Source organism: Pezoporus occidentalis, unplaced genomic scaffold (genome assembly GCF_034315485.1).
Source record: "Pezoporus occidentalis ecotype Australia unplaced genomic scaffold, CSIRO_AGI_Poc_V1 ctg335, whole genome shotgun sequence".
NCBI classification, from domain to species: domain Eukaryota; kingdom Metazoa; phylum Chordata; class Aves; order Psittaciformes; family Psittacidae; genus Pezoporus; species Pezoporus occidentalis.
In genome coordinates this window covers 144,417-160,902 of record NW_026915324.1, presented here as the reverse complement: position 1 = coordinate 160,902, position 16,486 = coordinate 144,417, and the positions used below count along the sequence as shown (strand labels likewise).

At 38.4% G+C, this 16,486-nt stretch overlaps 1 long non-coding RNA gene across 1 annotated transcript in view; it reads left to right on the top strand.

The window, feature by feature from the left end:
- The window catches only part of LOC134169138 (uncharacterized), a 114,679-nt gene that overhangs the window by 46,264 nt on the left and 51,929 nt on the right, over positions 1-16,486 (top strand). The window contains exon 4 of the long non-coding RNA XR_009966791.1: positions 361-512. This is a non-coding gene — a long non-coding RNA (uncharacterized LOC134169138). The remainder of the gene's footprint in view (positions 1-360; positions 513-16,486) is intronic.

Sequence of the window (16,486 nt, the reverse complement as noted above, 5' to 3'; positions counted from 1 at the left end):
ATGTAGTGTTAGTGCCATAGGCACAGGCCAGATAATCCTGAATTTGGAAAGCAACGAATGTCATGTATTTATTTTACAGCCTAACATAATGTGGCCTGTTTGGGGAGCCAAAAATATGCAATTACATCTTTTCTGTTGATGTCTTACAATAAAGTTGTCAGCCAGATGACAGCAGTGAGGTAAGGGAGGCAGGATGCTGTGCAGAACGTATGTGTGCTGTAGTGACAACCCACAACATAACCTACAGATGCAGCACAAAGGAGCACTAAAAAACTCTACAAAGAAAACATGTGAAGTCAGTGATATTAATGCATAATTGAAAAATTAACAATAACTTTATGCATCCTGTCAATGTTCCAGCAGCATAAAAAAGGCAAAGAATTGCCTGAAGACAAAGAGCGGGAGAATCTTTTTCCATTTAGAGGAATTCCAAGCTGGCACCAGTGGATGTGAATTCAAAAAAACTTTGGAGGATGTTTTGAAATACCAAGCTATGTATTTTCTGGCTGAAGGTATTGTCTCATTGAGCCTTGCCACCTTCTCCTTAGTCTTTATCAGCACATTTTTGTCCTTGCCAGCACATTTTTGTCCTTTGTCTTCCATATATCATATAATATATCATTCCTTTCCTGTTTCTCAGCCTTCTTCCCCATCCCCTTCCTATGTTTCCAGTTTTCTCTCACAAGGCCAGTCCCATCACCCCACTGCTCACCTGCTGTTTTGTGTACTTCACATTTAAAAGATTAACCAAAATATCTAAGGTGATTGACCTATACTGAACTGCTCTATTCCTTGTGTCTTACAGATTCATACATAGCTAGTTAAAAGACTCTTAACAGGCTACTTTCAAGTCAAGACCATATTTAAACTGGTGCAGAAATCTTACTTTCGCAGCCCACATCTTGACATCTTGGATCTTCTCTTGGCATTAAGGATAAATTTAAATAACTATTTTTAGGGAATATTTTTGGTTCTTTATGCTTCCAATCATAGGTTTGATTCTTGAATTGAATAAAATTGGGTAGCATAGTGATATCACATAAGTGATAGAGAGAGAGCTGTTGAGTGAATGACATCATGATTCTATACCTTACCTTAACTTAAAATACGTTGAACACTTGATGACAATGTTGACAATGGTAACGACTCATTAGCAGTAGCCTTGTTAGTTGCCTCAGGGATATTTTGCAATGGGTGGGAGGGAATTATAAGGCATGGAAAGAAAACTAGTTGAGGAGACAACTGTTCTGAGATGTCTTCTAAGCTCTGAAAAATATGAAGAATTCTCTGAGTTGCATGTATTGGGTCAGATATAAAATTTCTTCTTTTAAAAGCTGTATTTTAACTCACTAACAGTAGCACAAGATAAATGATAATTAGTAGGCAGGTTGGCTTGTACCAGAGCCCAGAATACAAGCTTTTTTTTTAAAAACAAATAATATGAAGGATAAGATGGTATCAGGCCAATAAAAGTTAGAAAAGAAAACCTAAAATTCAATAGTACAAAACAGCAGTTCTCCATCTTAATGAGATATAAGTCAATGCACACATGTTGGCACAAAGTAACTTGCTACTCCTCTGCTATCAGATTTTATTTTAGGTCTGTAATACAGGAAAGAAAAGTTTTTTTAAACTTATAATTTTGATATTCAAAACTTCTCTAAAAGAAACCAATTTCTTCTTACCTGTATAAATCACAGTGAGGGAAGTGGTAGATTACACATTACAAATAGATGCTAGGGTTCACATGTTATTACAGAACTACTAATCCTAGGCTCCTTTGCTTAATGATATTAACCAAAGCCACTCTCCATCATATTTGAAAAATTATGGGAGTCAGGCGATGTTCCCAGTGGCTGAAAAAAAGTGTAATATAACTCCCATTTTCAAGAAGGGGAAAATGGATGACCCAAAGAACTACAGACCAGTCAGTCTCACCTCTGTGTCTGGCAAAATCTTGGAGCAGATTCTCCTGGAAGGCATGCTAAGGCACATGAAAATCAACAAGGTGCTTGGTGACAGCCAGCATGGCTTCACTAAGGGGAAATCCTGCATGACCAATTTGGTGGCCTTCTATGATGGGGCTACAGAACTGATGGACAGGGGTAGAGCAGTTGATGTCATCTACCTGGACTTGTGTGAAGCATTCAACACAGTCCTGCATGACATCCTTGTCTCTAAATTTGATAGATGGACCACTTGGTGGATAAAGAACTGGCTGGATGGCCTCATGCAAAAAGTTGTGGTCAATGGCTCAATGTCCAGCTGGAGACCAGTAACGAGTGGTGTCCCTCAGGGATCAGTGTTGGGACCGGTCTTGTTCAACATCTTTGTCAGTGACATGGAGAGTGGGATTGAGTGCACCCTCCACAACTTTGCTGATGACACCAAGCTGTGTGGTTTGGTTGATAGGCTGGAGGGAAGGAATGCCATCCAGAGGGACCTTGACACGCTTGTGAGGTGAGCTGATGCCAACCTCATGAGGTTTAACCATGTCAAGTGCAAGGTCCTACACCTGGGTTGGAGCAATCCCAGGCACAGCTACAGGTTGGGCAGAGAAGAGATTCAGAGCAGCCCTGCAGAGAAGGACATGGGGGTGTTGGTCAATGAGAAAATGAACATGAGCCGGCTTCAGTGTGCACTTGCAGCCCAGAAAGCCAACCGTATTCGGGGCTGCATCAAAAGGAGTGTGACCCGCAGGTCGAAGGAGGTGATCCTGCCCCTCTACTCTGCTCTTGTGAGACCTCACTTGGAGCATTGTGTGCAGTTCTGGTGTCCTCAACATAAAAAGGACATGGAACTGTTGGAACAAGTCCAGAGGAGGGCCACGAGGATGATCAGGGAACTGGAGCACCTCCCGCATGAAGACAGGCTGAGGAAGTTGGGGCTGTTCAGCCTGGAGAAGAGAAGGCTGCTTGGAGACCTCATAGCAGCCTTCCTTTATCTGAAGGGGAGCTATAAAGACACTGGGGAGGGACTGTACTGATAGGACAAGGGGTAGAGGGTTCAAACTTAAACAGTTTAGATTGGATATAAGGAAGAAGTTCTTTATGGTGAGGGTGGTGAGGCATTGGAATGGGTTGCCCAAGGAAATTGTGAATGCTCCACCCCTGTTGGTGTTGAAGGCCAGTTTGGACAGAGCCTTGGGTGAGATGGTCTAGTGTGAGGTGTCCCTGCCCATGGCAGGAGGGTTGGAACTAGATGATCTTACAGTCCTTTCCAGCCCTAACTATTCTATGATTCTATATCATCTGGACTTGGCAATGGTTAAGAACAAAGTAATATTCTCTTCCTCGTTCATTACCATATGGATAATAACCACATATTAGATTACGTTATAAGCAATATGCTCAAACTTGCCAGGTATACAAAAAAGCATAGAAAAGCTTTTTGAATGTAAATAAGGTGTAAAAGAAAGGTCTGTTTAACAAAAAATTACTTTATTCATAAGTTCTGACATTTTCTGTTGAAAGAAAGAAAAAACAACCTCCTGCTCATAAAATGAAAAAAAGAAAAAAATGTGAAGAAGGCTTGATATCTGATCAAGGAAAATAAGACAGGAGCAGATGTCCTTCTTTATCATTTATAATATCTTATTCCTTATTTTTCATCTTAGGGCAGTACAGAAGGATATTGCTCTCTGGAAAATTTTGTTAGCTCATGGTAAGTACTGGACCTGCAGATTCACTGGTATTGCTTTGGATTTATGTCTTAGTGTTTTTCTCAAATGAGTCCAGATTGATGTAGTAGTTTGTATCTCATTTTCTCTACTTATTATGCAAATTATTATTAGATCTCCTAAAACAGAGGAGGGAGAAAGTCCTGAGAGCTGCGCATGGCCACAGCTTCTTGATAAACTGTTCACTTGGTATGTAAGCTTTTAGGACATTCACCTCACTTTGTCTGCAGTTTTCAAAGAGGCAATATCATGGTATGGTGCCAAGGGATAAAAAAACACCACCAAAATGTGAGACTTTAAACAACAGAAAAAGACCGCCCACAGTTGGAAAGTTCTGGGAAACAGTTGAAACCCTTTAGCTGGTGGTGATATTTAAAAGGGTGTTCAGTTATCTTTTAGACTCTTATTTTGTGTCCATTAGTTACAGCAGCAGTGTTTTCATGATCTGGACCCTGTATTGTCACTCTCCATCAGACTCTTTAAACTACAAACTGCTAGAGTTTGTAAGAATTAAAAAATCAAAAGATTCTCTAAATGGAGTAGTGTATTAGATTATTTGTGGTGGCTTGGCAGGTGGCAGCAAATTAGCTATTGATGGGGGATTTAAAGACTTAAGTTTTCTGTGGGGCAGATGAGAAACAAGGCTAAGAAGATCTACCATGTTTGAAGAAGATTATTGCATTATTTAAGACTTTTCTGGTATTGCTGTAAAAAAATTATATTTGACAAGGACTCACTGGCTGTAGTGATATTTTAACTGGAAAGGAACACTATAACATGTCTTTCATAGAAAATACACATCAAGCTTTGGCATCTGTCATTTCTGTATGCAATATTTATATTGCATATGTCATTATAGCATCTATGTACTGTTCAAGAATTGAAATACAACTTATTTCTAAACCAGGAACATTCTGACACCACAGACCATCAGTTTACCATATCAACAAAGCCAGATGACAAAACAAAGTTATTGGAATCTATATAATCAAGTCCATGCATCATAATGAAAATCCTTAAAATGGATTTTATAGATATTAAGAACTTGTGTAGTGGTAGAAGTCCGGTATAATGTACTTGCTTGCTGCTTCTTCTGAAGAGTTAAAACAGAATTTAAAAATGGAAATGTTTTGAGATTTATAAATACTCTCAGCTAACAAGCAAACAGTATTATATCTTGCATTTCTCCTGTGCTTCCTGGATTTTACTACGCATCTCCCAGTTTTCATCCAACCCCATCTCTCTGATATGCTCACTGGTACCCTCAGTGGCCAGAAATTTATAAGGAGCTATACTGCAAACCACATAACTTAGTTTCAAAACTTTACATGTGCATTTTCTGAACTAAGAGTTGTGATAGCACTGAACCCTGAAAGATCTCATTTGTTTTTGGAATGACGTGCTTAGGGTACAAAAGTTGACTATCATTAATTTTTAGGACTATTTTGAAAGGAATGATTGATGGCAAGCTCAACATCAGCCAGAAAATATTATGTATGCCAAGTTCAGCAATATCCCACATGGATGTCTGGTTTTTTGCTCCAAGGTCACACTGGTAGCCAGTCTGCTCCAGATGATGGACAGAGTCGAGCTACCAAACCATAACAGTATCAGACAAAAGTCTGAAGCCACCCTGAAAAGGGCAAAGATTTTCTCTAGAAGCTTATTTTCTCTAGAAGCAACATATTGTTGTTAAGAGGCCAATATTATCACCCAAGGAGTTCAAATAATAAAAAGTTTATAGAGTTAGGTGGGTTGAGAGCAGGAAAATCTTTTGCATGTCTTAAGAATGTGAGTACTCTGACAGGGTTCTGGAAAGCCAAGGTGCAGAGAAGACCTGGCTAATCTTCTAGGACAACCTCCACAAACCACAAGCATGGTTTATTCCTTAGTGCATGTGTAGAAGGCAACCTGCATTGAAGAATAGGCACCTCCTGATTGAATTCCTATACAGAAAGGAAGTACATAGAAGGTGCAAGAAGGGAGAGGCTACCCAGGAGAATTATAGGCACATTGTCTCAATGTGCATGGAGAAGATTGCAAAAAACAGAGCTCAGGTGAAGTTGAAACAGAGGGACATGATAGGTAATAGGAGTACTTCTGTAAATAGCAAGCAAGAAGTGCTTCTAGAAGCAAAAACGGCAAGAAAAGCACAGCTTAATGAGGCAATTGATCAATTCTCAGGGCCTTGAGTGCACCAATGAGCTCTGACTAGCCTCACTCGTGACACCCCACCTACACTGCTCACAGGCTCAGGAGACCAGTCTTGCTCTGAGCCGTGTCACATGTAGATGTCTGTCTTCTGTCCTGTTCTCTGCTGTCTTGAGTTGCTGACTGTACAGATCTCAAACCTATGCTGTGAGTAGTTTTTTCCTGGTTCTGGCCCTGTCTCTTGGCTGGTTCATGGACATATTAGAGGCTGCTCCTGTCTCATTTCCTGCTATTCCTGAGTTGGTGGCCAGGATGGTCCCTGGACATGACTTGTTACCTTCATTTTCTTGAGTCTGTTGGCAGAACTTGCCACTGCTACCAACTTGGATGTGCTCAGGTACAGTGAGATTTTATGGATTCACCCTGGGCAAATTGTGACTGTCCAATGTATTTACCTTATGTGATGAGATCATGGGCTGTGTAGGCGAGGGGAGAGTAGTGGATGCTGTTTACCTTTACTTTGACAAGTTAAATATTCATTTTACTACAAACCTGTTCTGTAACAAATGTTCTGCTTCACTTACACTTTTTTTGTGGCTATGTACAGTGTATACAAGCAGATAAAGATGGAAAATCATTGGTTAATTTTAATTCTTATAGGTATCTCTGTTAACTAAAAAAATTATAATTGGATTACAGTAGAAGAACATGAGTGTTGATTGATAGTAGATATATGCAAGAGTATGCCTTCCCTCTTTAAATTAAACTGTTCTAGTAAAAGTTTAATGGACTAGGTGATTCTGTTCTTTTTCGTTTGTTTGTTGGGGAAAGAAAGTTTCTTACTGATGGTGTGAAAGTATAGAGAAGACACTAGTAAAAAAGTTGGAGGTTATTAGCAAAATCCTCAACTCTGTTTTTCACTGCACTCTGAAGGAAGACCTTGAGGTATTGCCAGGGATAAGAGTGCAACAAATAATATGATGGCCAGACTTATTTGCACTGTAATTTCTAATGTAATTCTAGACAGCTGTATTATGGTAAATTAAAAACACCAGCAGTATATTTTGCATTTGTCATCACTGAAGCTTAAGTTAGCACACTTCTCTGGTGACAATAAGTAACCTTAACTTGTTTGTTTAGGTCCCTATAAGAAACAGGTTAGTGTCACAAACCTCTCCTTCTGTGTGCATTAGGGTCTGTTTTCTTTGATGTAGTTTGGTTTTTGGAACCTTTTATGAAACTTCTGAACTTCTAGCTATTGCTGTTGCTATTGCAGGGTTTCCTTTCCCTCATCCCCCAATCTGAATTTTCTCTCAGCGGCTGTGGATACAGATTATCATCTTGTCATTTGATATGTTAATATTCTCTAATGTATCAGACCAAATGTAAAAATAAGTGTGGTACTTGGGTTCTCCAGTACACTGAAAGTACTTCCATTTGCATCTCGGCTGTTTACTTTATTGTAGCTATGAGCAGTGCCAATAGCCTGCTGTTTAGGTGTTACTGATGTAACCCGGTATTTATTGTCAAATTGTTTGTGTGTGCTATGGGCTGTAGATGTTTAACTGAACTTGCATTTCAAGCTATTATATAGAGAAGGCAAACTCTTCAGTGAGTGTAGAAAACTACAGCTATGTTACACTAGCTAAAGGCCTTCTCTTGAATAGCATGTATGTACTGGAAGCATCAAACTAAAGGCATTCAGGCCCTATAGCTTGTGCCTTAGAGTTAGCTCACAAGCATGTCTGGAATCCTGTTTGTGCCATGAGGATAAAAATAAATTTTTCAAAGGGATGCTGATAGGAAGCTCCACATAATTCTTGAGATGATGGTTTTTATATGACTGTTTTTTACTGATCCCTAACTTTAGGTTATCCCTTATTCCTGTGGCTGTTTCCCTTTGAGAACAGCTTACCAATGCGGTTAAGACAGTGGTTGGTTGGTTTTTCAGCAGAATGTTTTCCACCTACGTGCTGCCTGACTGTGCACACAAGTGGCTGTGTGGAACCAACTGTGTATTTGTTATTCACTGTCCAGATGTGGGTAGGTCCAGAAAACCAAGAGTTTTCTGCTAGCCTAGTTTGCATTTGCTCTGTCTTCCATATTTCAAGTGATTATTTGCAGTTTTTAACTTCTGGAAACACTGTCCTCTGATGATTACTGTGACATCAAACTCAGGGATATCTAAGGAGAAGAAAAAAAACCTTCTAAGGAGTTTGTTATAAATACTCTGAAAGTCTGGTGTTTGCCTTGTGAACTGCTCTCCCAGAGTTCTCCCTTTAATTTCGAAACACCAAACTTCTAAATAGAATGCTTTCAAAAATAGATTTCTTTTAAAAACAGCATGGGGTAAGGAGGAAAGGAAAGATAGATTGCTTCTTAAGACCTCTATAACAGAAAGGCAGACTTATCTCTTATCATATGGTATCTTGACAAAATAATCTGGGGAGCTATTCTGTGAGAATAGAAAGCCTGCGTTAGCACCTCAGGGCTGGCTTGCTTTGGCTACCACACAGATGGGAGAAAGATCTGGAATTTGAAACTTGCACTATCTGAACTACCTGGTCTCTAATACCTGTTAGGTTCTGAGATACTTTACTCTTCCTGAGCTTCCATAGTTAATGGCAGAGACCCCCATGCTGACTTATTAGAGCTTTTATCTCATTTAAGAACTAAGGTGGTTGTAAGAAAATTAAGAGTTTTCTACATACTCTGGCATCCTTCTTCTTAAGATTGTCCCTGCCTGCCTACATGAGTTAGCAGCTGTATGGGAATCTAGGAGAGAAATTAAGGAACATGTTTGCATTAGCGCAGGTAGGAGTAATTTGATACCAAACCCAGGTTCAAGCTGGGAAACTGCTTATTTTCAAACAATCACAAATGACTTGCTGAAAGAATTTTCGAAAAAGGAATAGAGAAGCCCTAAAAATCCCCAAAGAAACAGACAAAAAAACACACATGCTCAAAAATCCTAGCTAGTTACATTTGCTGAGCCACAGTGCTTTTAATGAAGGAGTTTTATGATTTGATGGTCATCATAAGAAGGGGCTTGACTTGATGACCCAAAAAATCACTTTGCTCCAAGCCTTAAATGACCTCATACACTGTTTTTAGAAAAAGATCATGAAGCTATCCTTTAGAAGGGTGTTTCTTGTGGAATGGAAAAGGTATTTTGAAAGAGCATGGGATAAATCAGGTCTCAGTCCACCTATATTTATTTCACTGCTGCAGGTTACTTCAGCATAGGTTTAATTAATAATTAGGATTGTATCATCCTAATATCATCTGAGGAAGGCTAACATTTCTGTTAACTCACTTTGGTTCAGCCACTACCGGCTACTCCACAAAGGAATATGAACTGATGGTAATATTACGGAGGTAGCAACACGACTGAAGGTCAATCATTGTTGAAAAAGTCTCTTGAAAAGTCCATAGGGGCTTTTATTCATTTCACTGCTATTACACTTTTACCAGTGACCCTTTGCTTTCCTCATTACAGTACACTCTTACCTTGTAGCTTATACAGAACACTAAAAAATACAGTATTTTATTAATGAGGTTTTTTTATTGACTTGGTTTGGTGCCATGCTGGGAGTTGTAACTTGCTAAAAACTCTCTTCCTAGATCATAATAGGGGAAGATTTAGTCTCACTATGTCCTGGTGGTCCACGCTTTCTAGTCCGCTTGCTTTTTTTTTCCCCCTCTCTTTCTCTCTCCTCAAGGCAATCTAATAGCTGATACATCATGATGTGTAAAAAACGAATTATTAGTTGCATTAAGACTTGCAGTATAAATAGCACAATATAAAATGAAGATAACCCTACAGAGAAATTAATATTCCCAAGCCTCCTAATTATTCTAACTGTGAAGATATCGCCTTCAGCAGCTTCCACTGGCTTGCAAAGGTCATGGGGGAATTAGCTAGTGTTATTTTTAAAAGTCAGCAAGTATAACCTCCATTTACATAACCATAAATTACATCATCAGCATTCTGACCACTGCCTATACAGGAACATTTTCCAACCTGGATTATGTAATAGCTGGCAGTAAAAGAAACTTCAAATCTAAAAGGGTCAGAGGAGCTTAAAGCTATTGCTACTTACTTAACACACAAAAAGCTCTCCCTCTGTTGGAGACTTGCATCTGGAATCCCAATTTGACTTTTTAAAATTATTTAACTTCATTTTTATATCAATAAATGCCACAGTAAATCTCTACAGAATATGTCACCACCTGGAATTTTGGCGACTTAAGTAGATGATTTCAAAGATTTCTAGTGAAAGTTGAATTTTTTTCTCTTCTGAGTTCTTCTCTGAGAGATTGATATTTTCTAATTGGGTTTGCCATTTTATTGTCAAGCATTCTTTGTTCTGCTGTTGGTGATTTGCAAATGTCTCATGGTTTGTCTGCTCACATGATGACCTATAAAAATACCTATAAGTTATTCTTTGAACGTAACATGAAATCTCAACAAAAGATCTTTTAAACTGAGTTTCATTTTGATTTTTTAAGAATTTTATAATGTCTTACTTTTCTTAGTCTGATTTAAAGAAAAGAATTTATTTGCAGAAAACAAACAAGTCCTATTATATTTAAAGCCATTGTGCTGATTGTCTGACTTCCTTTTCAGTGTTTTGAATCTTTTTGTTCATAATATACTTAAGGTGCACAGTCTGTTTTAATATTTCTGTTGCTTACAGTTCACTAAACAGAAAATAAGCTTGTAAGGTTTTCCTTCTTTTGACAGCTTCACAGGGTTCAATTGCCTACAACCATATCTTGAAGTACACAGTAAAAGTTAGACAGTCTAGCATCCCTACTTAGTAAATTCTAATAGTGAAATAAATCAGCAATGCAAATATGGACTGTGTATTAAACACAAGATAAAACTGTGAGCAGCTTAGGGATACTTAGGAAATTCTTAGGGTAGACCTCTAGGCTAACTCATCATTCAGAATCATTCTAGCCTTTCACTTGTGCGAAGATACATGCGTCCCTCTGCACACTCAAAAAAGCAGACAGGAAAAAAAAACCTGAACGTATAAATGCTTTCAGGTTTTGTTGGCTTTTTTTTTTTAATTTTTCTATATCCACCATAGCTTTAACTGACATTCAGTATCAGTTATGTACATAAAGTGAAAGAATCTGGCTTTCTCTGATGCTGTAGAAAGCAGCAGCTGAGTATCACCAGTCTTTCAATTGGGCAATGACTTTGTGTGTTATGTCCTCCTACTGATCCCTAGTTCTTCCCTGGCACCTGAGAATTTTCTGCAGTGCTCCGTGCTTTTATCCACTATAGTGCTAAAGCATAACATGTTTCACAAAGAAGGTCTAAAAGTTTTACTCACACAGTTTAACATTGTGGTAATGCAGCCACGTTTGGCTAGTAAAAGCTGGGAAAAGTGTTATTCTTTCTGAAATTAACTGGAAAGTCAGAAACTGAAAACAATAAGAAGGCAGAAGAGAAACCTGAGTAAGTTGCTGAAAGTACATGTATGTTCTTCTCCTGAATACATTTCAAAATGAAAAGCTGGATACCACATGTGTCTTTGGAGTGTGGGGCATATATGCAAAAGAGTTGCTGTAGGTCTGGATCAGAAGTGTATTCTGGAAAGTGATATTTCAAAGCTTATTAATAAGGTAATAGAGAATAAAATAGAGAAATTGGTTTGAATCTTATCAGTCTGAGGGGGGTAAAACTGAAACTAGGCGCCATACTTCCCTGAAACATGCATTAACATGAGGTAAATAGGTAAGGCTTATCTGCCATCACACACAAATAAAAAAGGGAGGAGAAAAAAGTAATTATTTTATTACTTGTATATCCTGGTAATGGGGGAAGAGGTGCTCTGAGCAGACTAGTCAATGCAGTTGTTCAGAAGAGTAAGACGATGGCTCTTGAGTGGGTTGTTTTGGGGTTTTATGCTGGTGGTGATGGGTTTTGTTTGGGTTTTGAGGTAGGGCCTTTTCTTGCTGTTGTTTTTTTGGCTTGTTTTGGTTGTTTTTTTCCTGGTTTGGGATGTGAAAAACACTGTTCTGTATCTGTTTTGTTCAATAAACATGAACCAGGATTTGATCCTTGGTGTCCAGGCATTCTGGGTTATGGTAGCCCTTGCTTAGAGTGAGCTTTAGCCTGTATTTATGCTGTCACTTGATTCTGAGTCTCCTCTCAGCTTCAAGTGATACCTGATAGCCTTAAAACATTCTTTACTGTGAGGGTGGTGAGACACTGGAATAGGTTGCCCAGAGAAGGTGTAGATGCCCCCAGGCTAGGTTTGATGGGGTTTTTAGCAATGATCTAGTTGGGAGTTGTGCCTGCCTGTTGCTGGGGGTCTGGACTATATGATCTTTGAGGTCCCTTATAACCCAAACCATTCTATGAGTCTATAATTTGTACTGTGATATAAAGCATAAACCCCCCATGATTAAGCACATTACCTCAAATACCCAATATATTTCAGTGAGATGCAAAAATTCAACGCATATTCCAAATTGCAAGAGCTCAGTGCAGCACTCGAAAAGGAATTTTTACTTTTTAATATAGACAAATGTCTTGGAATGATCTTCAAGTGAAAAATTCTTTCTTAGAAGACCACTGCCTTGCTGGTAAACTGATTTGAAACATTTTGTTTGTCTTAAATCAGAAGCTACAAATATCTGTATGTCAACAAGGTGAAAACACAACTGGTGATTCTGACCTATTAATGTGTCAGCTGGCTGAGGCACTTAGGGCTGTAGATACGGAGAGACATAGGTGGAGTTTCCTGGTGGTGTTCCCTCTGTAGAACTTATAAGAAATAAGGGAATGCTTACTGTTATGTTGGTGGGGGTTTTGGGAGGTTTTTGTTTGTTTTCCTTGACCTTCCTTCTTAGAAGTCTGTGAAAGCAAGGTAACTGACTTATGGAGAGACATTTTGCTTCTCTTTAGTAAGCTTCTGCATGACAATGTGATGTTGGACAAACCAATAAAGTTTATTGTGATAAACTTCATATGAAGTGATTGGTCAAACCACCTTATACAATGTCTCATGTCCATTACATCCATGATATGGAAGCTCAACAGTTAATCGCCTTCTGAAAAAGCATTCTTTTATCTGCTGTATTCATTCAGTATTTACTCACTTTAACTGCATAATGCAATAGTTACAGAAATAGTCTTCAAAATACACAAATTTGGATCAATTTTACTGCATTGTAAGCAAGGATAGAATTTCCAGCTAAAGCTGACAAATAATTCCTTGGATGACCTTTGTTCCTACACATGCAAACAGCTTCCTCTTTTATAATAGTTTCTTTTTTATTTTTAATTGCGTTTATCCAGAGTGATTTGATAAATGCTTTGTGAATATACTTCAGTTTCTGTGATTGATTCTTAATCTGGTTCTTGTAATTTGCTTTACATATGCTATAAATGAGCATACAACAACTATCTGCCGTCTGATTGCATCATATTGTCTAAAATCAGGTCTCCTGTGAGTATACTCATAATCTGTCATTTGAAATGCATGCTGCGTAAATTTTCCTTTTCTCAATATTCAGACAAAACTTTGGTTTGTAGAATACATCAGTTATTTTTATATTTTATTTGCTAGAATGTTAATGAATATACATATACACATATTAATATATCAACATTCTTGTCATGGTTAGAGTGGCTTGAGAAAAGGTAACAGCGAAAGCTGTAAGAAAATAACCTGAAACTTCTAAATTAATAAATTCCCAGTTTATCAAGATCACATTCTTCTTGCTTTTTTGTTTCCTATGGCTTTCTTCTTTTGATTAAACTAGAAGCATTCAAGCAAGCTTGATGTAACTTGAAGGATATATCATTACTAATAAATGCTACACCAAGTCCCTTATTTTTATGTAGCAGACACAGAAGAATGTAGAAATTCAGCTGCAGTTGTCTGGATAAACTTATCAGCTATTTATCAGTTCAGCACAGATATTCCTACTGAAGCCCACTAAAATAGGAAATGGCATAGATGATGCACCCTCTATACTATAGGAATGGACAAGTTAGCTTTCCCTGTGAATGGAGAAAATAACTCCTCATTTTTTTACCTCTTACACTATGAGCAGACACAGCTTATTTAGATTCTACTCTAGATGCGTGGCAGAAAGAAGCAGGACTTTATTAAGATAGAATTTAGACTTCAGGAAAAGTCAAGTTTCCTTGATTTATTTCTCTTTTTGGTGAATGACCTTCCATGTTGTCCAAAGGGGAGCATGAGTTCCTCGCTCCTACTACAAAACATACTGTAGAAACTAGACTTTCTGGTTGAGACTGAACAGATAGTAATGCTTGAGGCAATAAAGATTTCTGAAACAGGATTATGAGAGCTAACTGCCACATGCAGCTGGACCATGTTTTTCCTGCGTCAGATGCTGAACTTTTATTGTGTCCATAATGCACTCAACTGAATGTTATCCAAGAACTGATTTTGGTCATTTATGAATGTCTGTTGCTCATGCTTTGTCAGGTGTGCAATGAATAACATGCTTTCTGCTACTCTTAGCTTGCGCTAATCATACACGGGAAGCCTCAGACATTTGGTTGAAAATGAAGTTCTGTGTTGTTTTTTTTTTGTTGTTGCTTTGCTTGTGTGTTTGTTTTATGTATGGGTTTTGATGGGGATTTTTTTTGGGGGGGGAATAGGTTGTTGTTTTTAAGGGGGGTTGAGGTGGGAAGGGGCAGGAGCAGGAGGTGTGAAAGGAGAGCTCTTAGCTAGAAGGTAAACTGGGAGGATTTGTCTGTCCAAATAGGAACGTGAGATTTGCGGTAGGTACAATGTGGAAGTTTTCTAATATTCTTTATTGAAATACTCATTCCCTTCCATCCCCCTTCATTGCTCAGATGTTATAGGCACTTAGAGTTTCAACCAAGCATTTGCCAAAGGATGGTTTGGGGCAATTTAAATGTTGTGAATTTCTAAAATGCTGGTGTTTACAAGCCACATTCTGCTTTATGATTTGGTATCCCAGAGTAGTTCTTACAAGTAAAGTGTAAAATCAGAGGTAGGTTATGTCCCACATGACATAAATTATTTCAGAACTTTAGGAATCATAACTAATCATAACAAGGTGTATTTTTCCTCTGGAAAATTTCCATGCAGTATATATTTCATTCTAGAATGTATATTAGAAAGCTGCCTGCTGCGTACCTTCTGACATAATGAGTCAAGCCTTTAGTTAAAAGTTCTTACCTTTTCTTCATTACCTTGTTTCAAAATATGAATGTAGTAAATATACCGAATGTGCATAAAAGGAATCAAGCATAAATATACCAATTTATGAATTTTCCCTGGAGTAAGTTTTGGTTTTGGGTTTTTTGTTTGCTTGTATTTTGGTTTTATTTTTTACTTTTTTTTAAGTTGTGCTGCCTTTTCCCTTCATATAATTTTTATAACAGAACATTTTTCTGAGTGACAAGGCAAATATATTTCTCTAATTCCCTGTTTAAACACATTACAGTTTTGAGACATCATAGAATAGTTTGGGTTGGAAGGCACCTTAAAGCTCATCCAGCTCCAATCCCCTGCCATGGGCAGGGACATCTTCCCCTAGAGCAGGTTGCTCAAAAGCCCATCCAACCTGGCCTGGAACACTGCCAGGGATGGGGCAGTCACAGCTTCTCTGGGCACCCTGTGCCAGTGCCTCAGCACCCTCACAGGGAAGGATTTTTTTCTAGTATATAATGTAAATCTCCCCTCTGTCAGGTTAAAACCACCCCTCCTTGTCCTGTCCCTACAGGCCCTTTCAAAAACCTCTCTCCATGTTTCTTGTAGCACCTTTAGGTTCTGGGAGCTGCTCTAAGGTCTCCCCTTAAGGAACCTTCTCTTCTCCAGGCTGAACAAGTCTAGCTCTCTCATCCTGTCTTCATAAAAGTGCTCCAGCCCTCACAACATGTTTTTGGTCCTCCTCTGGACTTGCTCTAACGAGTCCATCTCCTTCTTGTGCTGGGGGCCCCAGAGCTGAAAACAGTACTGCAGGTGGGTTCTCAGAAGAGCAGAGTAGAGGGGCAGAATGTGTTTTGTGTTCACTCAAGTTAGGAAAACTACCATAAGAGCATTTTGGAACCAGATCTTTTTGGCCTGACAGTTGTTGATGACTGTAGCAAACTCCTAATTTTTAAGCACAAGTAGAAACAAAAGTAAAGGCCATACTTGCATCTTAAGGCAAATGTTCTGTACTAGAGCTATAGTAAAACACACTTATTAAAGGGAAAACACTTTGCATATTTGAAAGTAAATCTTGCTGCTGCATCTAGAGTGGTCAAACGTGTGGTTAGGGAAAAATAGTAGGAATATAAACAAAGTCACAATGCATAAATGGAGTGTTGGGACCTTTATGAAATCAGTTCTTTATGTGGTCCAATAACCAAGGACTCTGTATTCCCAGAGCTATTCTGTCATATCATTTTAATATGCAAGACACATGAGCTCATTAGTAGAGCTCAAAACTCTATCAAATTACCTTTAGTAAACAACCTCAGAAAGATTCTTCATGTCTCACACTTTGAAGGCGCATCAGAAGGGGAGGGGGGAAGAGCGCAAAGGTCTCAAAAGCTTTAGTTTTAATTAGTCCAAAGAGCAACCTTCCTGTTGAAATGTTATTGGCTATCATGGCAATCTTATTAAATAAATTACTTTATTT